The sequence below is a fragment of the Coregonus clupeaformis genome, chromosome 3 (genome assembly GCF_020615455.1).
Source record: "Coregonus clupeaformis isolate EN_2021a chromosome 3, ASM2061545v1, whole genome shotgun sequence".
In the NCBI taxonomy this organism is placed as follows: Eukaryota; Metazoa; Chordata; class Actinopteri; order Salmoniformes; family Salmonidae; genus Coregonus; species Coregonus clupeaformis.
Window position 1 is genome coordinate 23,378,975 of NC_059194.1, and position 12,472 is coordinate 23,391,446.

The window sequence follows — 12,472 nt, forward strand, 5'->3', positions numbered from 1 at the left end:
ATCTGAGGCCCGACCATAACCCGCAAATATAGAAAATGCGCTGTAGTCAGAGATGCCGGAAAGATTTTTTGACTAGGGTTTAGATTTAGATAGGCCTATCTTTCTGCTTATAATTTCTGACATTTTGGTAGGCTATTTGTGAGTCAACTTGTCTATAATTAGATAGAAGAGAAGTTGGATGTGTCATTACTTGTTGTCCTTGAAGACATTTCCAAATGACATCAGTTTGACTGGTTAAGGGAATTAAAAGCTGTGAAAATGACCGAACAAGTTTCTGATATTATTTTTTATTTTTATTTTTACCTTTATTTAACTAGGCAAGTCAGTTAAGAACAAATTCTTATTTACAATGACGGCCTACACCGGCCAAACCCGGACGACGCTGGGCCAATTCTGCGCCGCCCTATGGGACTCCCAATCACAGCCGGTTGTGATACAGCCTGGAATCGAACCAGGGGGTCTGTAGTGACGCCTCAAGCACTGAGATGCAGTGCCTTAGACCGCTACGCCACTCAGGATTTAAGTTTGGCTTGGATGCATACTTTGTGGTTGAAATACTTTCAGATTTTATGATGCTGATAAAGATAGCACCTTTACAGACGGTTCCTAACCACGCATTTATTCTCTCAAGATGCTGAAAGAAATGAATAATATTTCTCCACTCCTGTTCCTGAGTCAAAATGTACATTTGGTGTATCATTTTACTGCAAGAACTGCTTGATTCTGCAGGAGTTAATATTATTGTAGCGATCCTACATTAACCTCGTTACATTTCCCACCAAGTGGGTTAACCCTATTGGCGTGATGTGTAGGTGTTTGCCTTTCACGCCGGAGACCCGTGTTCGCTTTCCCCTCCCTCTGTTCACTACATTGGTGTCAGAAGTGGGATGGCACCATGAGGCAATTTGGAATGCACGGGTGGACCTGTGAAGGGGCTTGAAAAAAAGTTGAAGTGCAGGGATGTGCCTTGTTCAGAGGGGGCAGTGTAGCGATCCTTGCTATTCCTCATTCAATTCCCATGTTACAATTCCCACCAAGTGGGTTAACCCTATTGGCACCACCTCCATTCGCTACATCATATTAGGCTATTTGAGAGATTATAGAACTACAGTCAGTGTCCAGATACTATTCCATTTAACCCATCTGTACAGTTCCCTTGACGTGCCATATTTGAAGTCCCTGTTTTGTGACTGTCAAATTCAGTGGCGGCTGGTGAAAAATATTCTCGGTGGGGCTGTGCCATACTTTTTTTTTCCTGTAACCATCGCGATATATTTTAACACAAACTGCAGGACAGCAGTGCTCAGTGAAACATTCAGTAATTATTATTTAATGCCAATATTAAAAAGTTGAGGCATTCTTACACAAAAACATATTACACAAACCCAAGCCTTTCATTTGCATTTAAAGTGAACTTTTTACCATTGGTAGTAAACAGGCAACGCAACAGGCATGCTGTCAGAACAGAGTGGAAAGTGGACAATAACATGAAATTATTATAAAGTTTATAGGAAATCTTACACTGTATAAAAGGATGTATAATATAGAAATGGATATCAAGTGGATGAACTCAAACCTTTGACTGGAAGAATAGCATACAGTATTTTATGATCATACTAAATGTGACTAATTGTTAATGTGCTCCAGAACTGCAACAATTAATTGATACAAAACAACATATATACAGTAATATTAGCAAAGACACTATTAAGACTTTCTAGAGTACCATATATAACTGGATTTTTTATGCTAAGGTCAACTATATACAAAGAAACATGCGGCCAGAGCTGCTCTGTGTGTGTGTGTCTGTCATCTTATTTGTACAGGAATTTTGCCCGTCTGTCCTTCTGAGTGGCAAACCTCTCAATGACCCTTTGATTAAAGTCAGGAATGTCCCTGACAAGTTTCTTCTCCATGGAGAGCATGGCCAGAGCGTTCAGGCGATCCTGTGTCATGCTGTTTCTCAGGAAGGTCTTGATCCTTTTCAGTGTAGAGAAGCACCTTTCTGACTCAGCAGTTGTCATGGGTGTGGTGATGAGGATCTTGAGGAGGCTGGCAGTCTCTGTGAAAGTGCTCTGAAGGTTGTTCTCCATGAAGAACTGGTACAGGGGCACTGCACCACTACAAGCCTTGAACTCACTGTTCTCATAGATGAGGGACAGTTCGGTTTTGAGCTTGGCCTTGTTCAACATGGGGTACGCCTCCACGGTTGTTTCAAGCGCTGTATCGGGGAACTTCACACTGTGTTGTGGGAACAACTCTCCGTGCAATAGTGTTGCGCTGATGAGGTGCTGGGTGAAGGAGAACCTCTCTTTGGCATGACTCAGGATGGTATCACATACCTGTAAAAGATACATCATCAGCTTTAATTTGCAATTAAGCTATTTTGATGCAAGTGATCCTGACTGACACATGCCTATGTCCAACTCAAGTATATGATTACCAAGGTGCTGATTGTTCAGGGTTTTGGCTACATACTACCAGGCCTGAAAAAACTTCTATGGGGAAACACTGACAATTACATCACAACTTACCTCTATAGCCAACCTCTGTTGTTCTCCTGGTCCCAGCATCCTCCGTCGCTTGATGGGCTGTTGCTGCTCGTCAGATGCGCTGTCCCCACACAAAGAGGGAATTGAGGCCCTGGGTCCAAAAAATAAAGTTTAATTTGATAACTTGCAATCAGACTTCTTAGCTCACTGTAATTCCCCCTCAACACACAACCAGTGACTTTTATATATATACAGTGGGGAAAAAAAGTATTTAGTCAGCCACCAATTGTGCAAGTTCTCCCACTTAAAAAGATGAGAGAGGCCTGTAATTTTCATCATAGGTACACGTCAAATATGAGAGACAAATTGAGGAAAAAAAATCCAGAAAATCACATTGTAGGATTTTTAAGGAATTTATTTGCAAATTATGGTGGAAAATAAGTATTTGGTCACCTACAAACAAGCAAGATTTCTGGCTCTCACAGACCTGTAACTTCTTCTTTAAGAGGCTCCTCTGTCCTCCACTCGTTACCTGTATTAATGGCACCTGTTTGAACTTGTTATCAGTATAAAAGACACCTGTCCACAACCTCAAACAGTCACACTCCAAACTCCACTATGGCCAAGACCAAAGAGCTGTCAAAGGACACCAGAAACAAAATTGTAGACCTGCACCAGGCTGGGAAGACTGAATCTGCAATAGGTAAGCAGCTTGGTTTGAAGAAATCAACTGTGGGAGCAATTATTAGGAAATGGAAGGCATACAAGACCACTGATAATCTCCCTCGATCTGGGGCTCCACGCAAGATCTCACCCCGTGGGGTCAAAATGATCACAAGACCGGTGAGCAAAAATCCCAGAACCACACGGGGGGACCTAGTGAATGACCTGCAGAGAGCTGGGACCAAAGTAACAAAGCCTACCATCAGTAACACACTACGCCGCCAGGGACTTAAATCCTGCAGTGCCAGACGTGTCCCCCAGCTTAAGCCAGTACATGTCCAGGCCCGTGCTAGAGTGCATTTGGATGATCCAGAAGAGGATTGGGAGAATGTCATATGGTCAGATGAAACCAAAATATAACTTTTTGGTCAAAACTCAACTCGTCGTGTTTGGAGGACAAAGTATGCTGAGTTGCATCCAAAGAACACCATACCTACTGTGAAGCATGGGGGTGGAAACATCATGCTTTGGGGCTGTTTTTCTGCAAAGGGACCAGGACGACTGATCCGTGTAAAGGAAAGAATGAATGGGGCCATGTATCGTGAGATTTTGAGTGAAAACCTCCTTCCATCAGCAAGGGCATTGAAGATGAAACGTGGCTGGGTCTTTCAGTATGACAATGATCCCAAACACACCGCCCGGGCAACGAAGGAGTGGCTTCGTAAGAAGCATTTCAAGGTCCTGGAATGGCCTAGCCAGTCTCCAGATCTCAACCTCATAGAAAATCTTTGGAGGGAGTTGAAAGTCCGTGTTGCCCAGCGACAGCCCCAAAACATCACGCTCTAGAGGAGATCTGCATGGAGAAAGGGCCAAAATACCATGTGTGAAAACCTTGTGAAGACTTACATAAAACGTTTGACCTGTGTCATTGCCAACAAAGGGTATATAACAAAGTATTGAGAAACTTTTGTTATTGACCAAATACTTATTTTCCACCATAATTTGCAAATAAATTCATAAAAAATCCTACAATGTGATTTTCTGGATTTTTTTTCCTCATTTTGTCTGTCATAGTTGACGTGTACCTATGATGAAAATTACAGGCCTCTCTCATCTTTTTAAGTGGGAGAACTTTCACAATTGGTGGCTGACTAAATACTTTTTTTCCCCACTGTATATATATATATATATATATATATATAGACAGACAGACAGACAGACAGACAGACAGATAGTGTGTATATACACACAAACTATGTCTAGTAACTGCTTTTAACCTGTGATGTACATAATTAACTGATGTTATTACGTTTTAAAGCCTTTTTCTATTACATTTGTGAGAGGGATGCAACATAATTTTGTTCTGCTGTGCACTTAGCAATAAAGTTAATCTTCAATAACAACTAGGCCTCTTCTAGAAATTGACCTGGTGGACACCTGAATAATTATTACAAACTGTGTAGTACTTTCCTGCATTATTATCAACGTCTGATTGTGTCTTTTTGGACAAACACTTGTTCTCGTGGTCGAGTAACAACAACTGCGCTCCTTGAGTGACGGGGTGGTACTTGGTGAGAGAGGGAGAGAGACGACCCAAATTGCGGAGTAAACTAGAAAAACGGACGTTACACATGGCGGAGTGGCATTACCACATTTAACAAACCAAACATTGAAATACCGTTATAGAAGGTAAAGTAAAAACCCAAACTGGTCTGTGCATCAATACCGGTATATAGTAATATATAGGCAACATACCGTAAATCTGTATCAATTATGTATCAGTTTTACATGTGACCCATATCAAATTTGCGCATTCACACTGAAGGAGCACACAAATGCAATGCTCATTTGGCGTGATTGTCGTGGTAACACAGGTGAAAAAAAATCCTGAATGGTATCCTAATGGCAGCCATTTTGGTTAGGGGAGAAATACAAACAACTCTACTGCCATACATTCCAATTAGACTGAAGGCATACAGTTGTGTCCAAATATATTGGCACCCTTGGGCTTTTCTTAAATAATTCCCTATTTCTTCTAAAATCAGTTGAAATTTGAGAGGAAAAAATGGGTCTCCACACCTTTAATTATATTTCTGTAAACTTAAGTTTACAATTGTAATTTAGAAAATATAGACAAATGTCATGGACTAAATTATTGGCACCCTGGAGCTAGTACTTGGTTGCACAGCTTTTGGCCAAGATAGCTGCCAACATATGCTTATTGTAGACATCAATGAGCTTGCTGCACCTTTTCTGCTGGCAATTTGGCCCATTCTTCAGCAGCAAACTGCTGTAATTCTTCAATGTTTGAGGGTTGCACTCCACCAACTTCTTTTTTCAGATCTTGCCAAAACTAATGTGGTCCCGTGTAGCTCAGTTGGTAGAGCATGGCGCTTGCAACGCCAGGGTTGTGGGTTCGTTTCCCACGGGGGCCAGTATGAAAAAATGTATGCACTCTTAACTGTAAGTCGCTCTGGATAAGAGCGTCTGCTAAATGACTAAAATGTAATGTAAATGTCTTCTCTTTCCTTTTAAAATACTAAAACAAATATAATTGTGACGGCTCTATGATAATCACTCACTTTGATGACCAGACACATTTAGGCTTTTAAACTGTTGTAAATGAACTATTCATCTTTCTAACAGCATCTTTATCAGCCAATAGTAAATATAGTTATTTACCTGATTGTTAGCATGCTTTCTGTGAACCTCTGGACAAGTGCTTTAATGAAGACAGGGTCGATGTTCCTCTTCTGCAGCTGGCTGAAAAGCATGTCCACATTTGGCATGATCTTGTGGAACAGTGCCAGGAAAAAACAGAAAGCCTCGTCTTCGAGCATCCTCACAAAGCCCCCGCCTCTCTGACAGTCGGGGCATCAAAGTTCCCAGAGTCTCTGATGGTCTGGAAACACGTTAGGAGGTCATCCCTGTACTCGTACACAGTGTTTACAGCGCGACTGTGGAAGTTCCACCGTGTTGTAGAGGCTCTGGGGAGTCTCCTCGTGCCCACGCAAGGCCAACTCAAAAGCCCCACAGAACTTCACACAATCGATAATTTTGGATAGAATGTGCCTGTTTTTATCCACCTCCTCATTGTGTTTCCTCACCGCAATCCTGTGGCCGTCATCCAGCTGCGTAGCAATGTTCACCCTTCCTAATACAGCTAGCTTTACAGAGTTGTCCATGTGTGCCCTGGTGTTCTCATGTTTCTTTACCTTCTCTGACAGGTGCTTCATATCCCTCACTCCGGTACCTGTCCATGCTGAATCTGACCCCGTCGTTTTAAAAAAGCAAGCACGGAAAGCAAAATAAAGCATTAGCATCAGTGCACCCAGCTAGCCAAGCCTTCCTGGTGTACCAGCTACGGGAGAAGCCGCGCATATACTGCTTCCCTTTCTCGCTAGCCTGCTGTCTGATTGAGAGGTCAGGTTGATCTGGGCCCAGCTCTTTCACCCGAACTTTCTCTGACAAAGTTCTCCTCTCAAACGGATCTTGGAGGAGAGATTTCACCGAGTTAGGGTTGGGTCTTGGAGGAGTAACGTTTGCGTTCGCCATTGTCGTCTAGTAAAAATGGCGCCACTGGAGCCCGGTCCTTATTTTATCAGGGCGAGCTTGGGGCGATAAAATAATCGCCCTCCTTGGATTCGAATTAAAATCGCTGATTAGCTACATTTTATGTCATACATTCATATCTTAAATTAGCAATTGGCTTAACTGCTACGTAGACCCGCCTCCTCGGGGCACTTTCTGTATCGCCCAGAGCTGACGAGGCGTTTGACAGGCAGAGGAAAGGTTGCGAATATGATTTTCTATCATATCTTACACATATTACTGTGTGCATTCCATATTTCAAACACACAAATATTGACATACTGATGTTTTTATTATTATTATTATTATTTTTATTTTTTTATAAAAAAAAAAAAATAATTTTATTTAAGGGGGCGGCGCCCTAGCGCCCTCTATCGGCCAGCCGCCACTGGTCAAATTTATAGCGCATCACAGTATAGCGCCTCACAGTCATCACACATAACATATTTCCTAAACATTAGGTTACTGTTCTGGCCATGGTCGCAACTTTGGTTTTAGAAGTGGGGGGACATAATTATTTATTATATATATATATTTTTTATCCCACTAAACACTCCAAACAGCCTACCCAACCGCTCTGAGGCGTCCGCATGGTCCTAAAGCACACCGTTGCCTCATTTTGTATCACATTCCAATGATAAAACTGGGGGGGACAAAAATGCAATTTAGGAATGTGGGGGGGACATGTCCCTGGTTCTGGCCCTCCCTTCTCTTTATTTTCAACTCTCCATTTCGCAACTTTTCTCTTATTGAAAACTCCGACATTGTCCTTTTTGCCTCAGTGGATCGACATTAACATTTTCTGCCCAAGTTCCCAAAAGCATTTGGCAATTGGTGTGTATTTGGCGCGCGTACAGTTAGGCCCTAAAGCTTAGGCTTACGCACTGACACCAGATAAAAATGATAAAAGAAAAACCTAAATGTAGCCTATAGATATGAATTGCACAAGAATGATACATGTATGGATGTTTAATGCATTGTTTTCTCTTTATTCAACCCGCCTGCCACCCACCCACCCTTCATCCACACAATATTTCATGACCATAAACCCGCCCGTCCCGCGAATATAACCACGTGGACTGCGGGTTATGAGTCAACCTACGCACACACGCTCCAACATTGCTCATGAACCCAGTTGTGTTTCTCTGTAAACAGAGGTGGCCCACCTGTGTGTTGTGTGGACTCCAGGGCCATATCCAGAGGGTCTGTCCAGGCCAGCACTGCCTCAGCTGTGGGCTCCCCTCACAAGGGCACCAGCACTGCCCTGAACTCCCTTTCTGAAACCAGCACTGCCACCACTGTTGACTGACTGGCCACCTATCAAACGTGAGGGTTTACCACAAGCCTTTGTGTGTGTTTGCAGGTAGCCTTGAGCATGTATGTGTTTATGTGTACGTCTTTGTGTTAAGTTCAGTGCTTGCAGCATGTTCTTATTGTGTTCTGTGTCCTTCCCAGGCCTGTCCGGATACATGGAGGCAGTTCCACTGTGACCATTAGTACATGAGTGCTATTACATACATTGTAGGGTAATGTAAAGCCTATGTTAGAACATCCATCTCCAGTTTAAGGTCATATTCAGAATAGATTACCCATGTTCTCAATAAATTAGCTACATAATATAACTCCTAGGGTGTGTTGGCAATTTTTTTACTTGATAACATGGTGCTTTTAACCTTTTTAAAGACATTTAAGGTGATTCATGTATAATGGCATATTGTTGCTGGTCCACTCACAAATAGTCTTTAAATAAATGTAATATGGCAACAAAAATTCAACAGTAATATCACCTTTCCAAAATCAAATTCCGTATTGGCGTCCATATTGGATTATGTTTTTTAAAATAGGGGTGCCATGCCCCAGGTTTTGGGCACCCCTTCTAATATCAATGAATACATCCCAAAGAGCATCTCTACCAAATTTCACACTGGTATCCGCCGCGTACCTTTTTGACACTAAGGCCCCAGACTACATGGAAAGGAGGGGAGAAAGGGAGGGTGAATTATTAAAATATGGGAACATGTCCCCTGACTGCTTTGTCCTCTTGTAGCAGACTCAGGAGGAGGTTCCCCTCAGGCCACACAGGGACCACAACCACAGACTGCCCACTGCTACAACTGCTCTAGAAGAAGACACCATGGCCATGTGAGACAACTACATCTGGTGTCTCTCTTTCTTTCCTCTATCTCTTGGACAATAAAATGTTATTTTAGACAGAGTACACACTCATTCTAGATAATGTGGATATCTCCCTTTCCCTCTGTCTGTATTGCCCCCCCTCTCTATTTCTCTCAGGAGTGTACTCAGAGGAGGATGGTCAGTGGGACATTCCCCTCTATCCCCTACGTCTGGGGCGGCAGGTAGCTTAGTGGGTAAGAGCGTTGTGCCAGTAACCGAAAGGTCGCTGGTTCTAATCCCCGAGCCGACTAGGTGAAAAATCTGTCGATGTGCCCTTAAGCAAGGCACTTAACCCCTAATTGCTCATGTAAGTCGCTCTGGATAAGAGCGTCTGCTAAATTACTAAAATGTAATGTAAATGTCTGTCAATACGACAAGCAGGGCATCCTCAAACTGAACACCAACATACACAGAAAGGCCAGAGGTGACAAACTACAGCATGCATTGTATATGTTGTAGAACTTCATTTGCATGGTGTCTCCAGAGCTACAGGAGGGCTTTATGCCTCTTTTAGAGCACCAGAGGACTCCGTGACACCTGGGGGCAGTGGTGAGAAGCGGCCCTCCCCAGCTCCAGGGAGGAGGAGAAGCCTGGCGGGACGGAGGGAGGGCAGGAGGAAGACATGGCCGGAAAGACGGGAGGTGAAGAAGCTGAGGAGAGAGGCCCAAGCCAGGAGGGAGGTTGGGATGACCAAATGGGGCTCAGACGAGGTTTACCCCCAGAGAACCCATACTCCCCCTCAGAAGACGAGATGCAGTGAGGAGAGGAAGGAGCGCAGGAGTGAGGAGAGGAGTAGGAAGAGTAGAGAAGCAGAGAGGTGGAGGAAGAGCGCTCCTCTCTCCAAAAAAGAGACGTTGTTTGTATTGCTTTGTGTTTCAATGGCTGATTAGTGTCTTGAGGATTTTAGTCCAATTTTATGGGAAAAAAATACTGTTTTATTTATCCTGGTAATACAGCAACAATAAATTGTTTTTATTTACTGTGAAATGAGAATATATTTATATTTAATTCTGACACACCTCCCCTCCCCAGGCCTTATAGGTAATATCATATTCGGATGAAAAATGTATCTGCCGCAACACGCCACTGCATTTTGCCAATGTGTGTAAGAGAACGGAGGGAAGGTGAGGAATGGTTATTTTTGTGGTAGAAATGCCAGGGATGTGCCATTGCTGGACACTGTTGGAGAAGAGTAAAAGTTAGAAAAATACTTATTCATCATACTTCAATGATTGTCAAATAAAGCATTAGGCTATGTCTTATTTCCTTTATACCAAACAGGGGTGGACTGGGACAAGAGTTCAGCCCTTGCATTTTATCCACACCATCCCCCCACCACTCACCCGGCTGGCCACCAACCATACACACCCCATCCCCACACATACACCCTACACCCTGACCCTACTTAGACACGGGCAGTAGTGCTGAAACATAACATTGGCAGTACAGAACAGCAATTCTCAACCATTTCTGTACCAGTGACCGGTGAGATCTAGTCCTCTTTTTTAACCAGCTCATGTTTAAAACATATACAACATGTGAAAACACAACTCACCACTATAACTGTGCCTCTGCTCAAGACATTTGGTTTGCCTCCCTGTTGTGCTGTCTATCTTGGTGCCAGGTTTCCTCCAGACGTGACGCTTGGCATTCAGGCCAAAGAGTTCAATCTTGGTTTCATGAGACAAGATAATCTTGTTTCTCATGGTCTGAGAATCCTTTAGGTGCCTTTTGGCGAACTCCAAGCAGGCTGTTGTGCCTTTTACTGAGAAGTGGCTTCCGTCTGGCCACTCTACCATAAAGGCCTGATTGGTGGAGAGCTGCAGAGATGGTTGTCCTTCTAGAAGGTTTTCCTATCTCCAGAGGAACTCTGGAGCTCTGTCAGAGTAACCATCAGGTTCTTGGTCACCTCCCTGACCAAGGCCCTTCTCCCCCGATTGCTCAGTTTGGCCGGGCGGCCATCTCTAGGAAGAGTTGGTGGTTCCAAACTTATTTCATTTAAGAATGATGGAGGCCACGGTGTTCTTGGGGACCTTCAATGCTGCAGACATTTCTTGATACCCTTCCCCAGATCTGTACCTCGACACAATCCTGTCTCGGAGCTCGACGGACAATTCCTTTGACCTCATGGCTTGGTTTTTGTTGTGACATGCACTGTCAACTGTGGGACCTCATATAGACAGGTGTGTGCCTTTCCAAATCATGTCCAATCAATTGAATTTACCACAGGTGGACCAATCAAGTTGTGGAAACATCTCAAGGATGATCATTGGAAACAGGATGCACCTGAGCTCAATTTCGAGTCTCATAGCAAACAGTCTGAATACTTACGTAAATAAGGTATTTCGGTTTTTGATTTGTATTAAATTTGCTAAAATAAAAATGTTTCACTTTGTCATTATGGCGTATTGTGTGTAAATTGATGAGGAAAAAATATAATTTAATCGATTCTAGAATAAGGCTGTAACATAACAAAATGTGGAAAAAGTCAAGGGGTCTGAATACTTTCCGAATTCTTTATGTGCACTAACTAATATCATAGGCTAATTAATTTTGGGTTCAACACCCGAGGAAGTGGGAACTCAAAACACATTATCTAGATCGCTAACTCTAGATATACAGTACTATCCACTGCTAGTATCCATGTAATCATCCAACAGTAAATGTAATGTTCCAAAAACATTGCAGTTGTAGGCTGGGATTTTTATTTCAGCTCATGAAACATGGGACCAACACTTTACATGTTGTGTTCAGGGTAATACCTACATGAAGCTAAGGCCATCCTCTTCAACAGGGACAAGTGGACGATGCTTCCAAAGCTGTGTTTTTTCCAAAATTGCATTTTTAAATGTTATACGATCAGAACACATTTTTCTCTTTGAGCGCAGGGGGAGAGGAGAGTGGCTCGCTCATTATAGCAGCAGGCCCCAGCAAAACAGGGGCACACACTTTCATTACAGGAATCATGAGGATAATGCACTTTACTGTTTGACCAAATAATGGATTTAGCTGCCCAATTTTTGTATTTTTTGAGTGAGGTGACAATGTAGAATATGCTCTTTCTATGTTTTATAGGCACCCTTTCAATTTTTTAAGATCCATGATCTTGGCTGCGTAACTGATGACAGTCGGAGCAGGTCTCTTTGCTGATGCCACGTTTGCCTTTGAAGGTGAGTTTGCATGACTTCAGCTCAGCCTATCAGAAAATCGGGCAGGCCCATCTTGGTGGAGGGGACGGCCGTTGCCCACTGATCATCCAAAGGCTCATTATAGATTAGTATAACAGAGATGTATTTTTATTTTTACTTAACAGGCCTATGGGCCGCCGGCCATGTCAACTTTTAATTTAAAAAAAAATATATATATTTTTTTTATGTGTCAATTTCGACCAGCCCACCCAAAAGTATGAAAAATGTATGCACTCACTAAAACTGTAAGTCGCGCTGGATAAGAGCATCTGCTAAAACATTTTTTGTTTAAATGGTCCAGCCTATCTGGCATTTGCCAGAATTGTCAGATGGCCAATCCGCCCCTGATACCAAACCAAATTC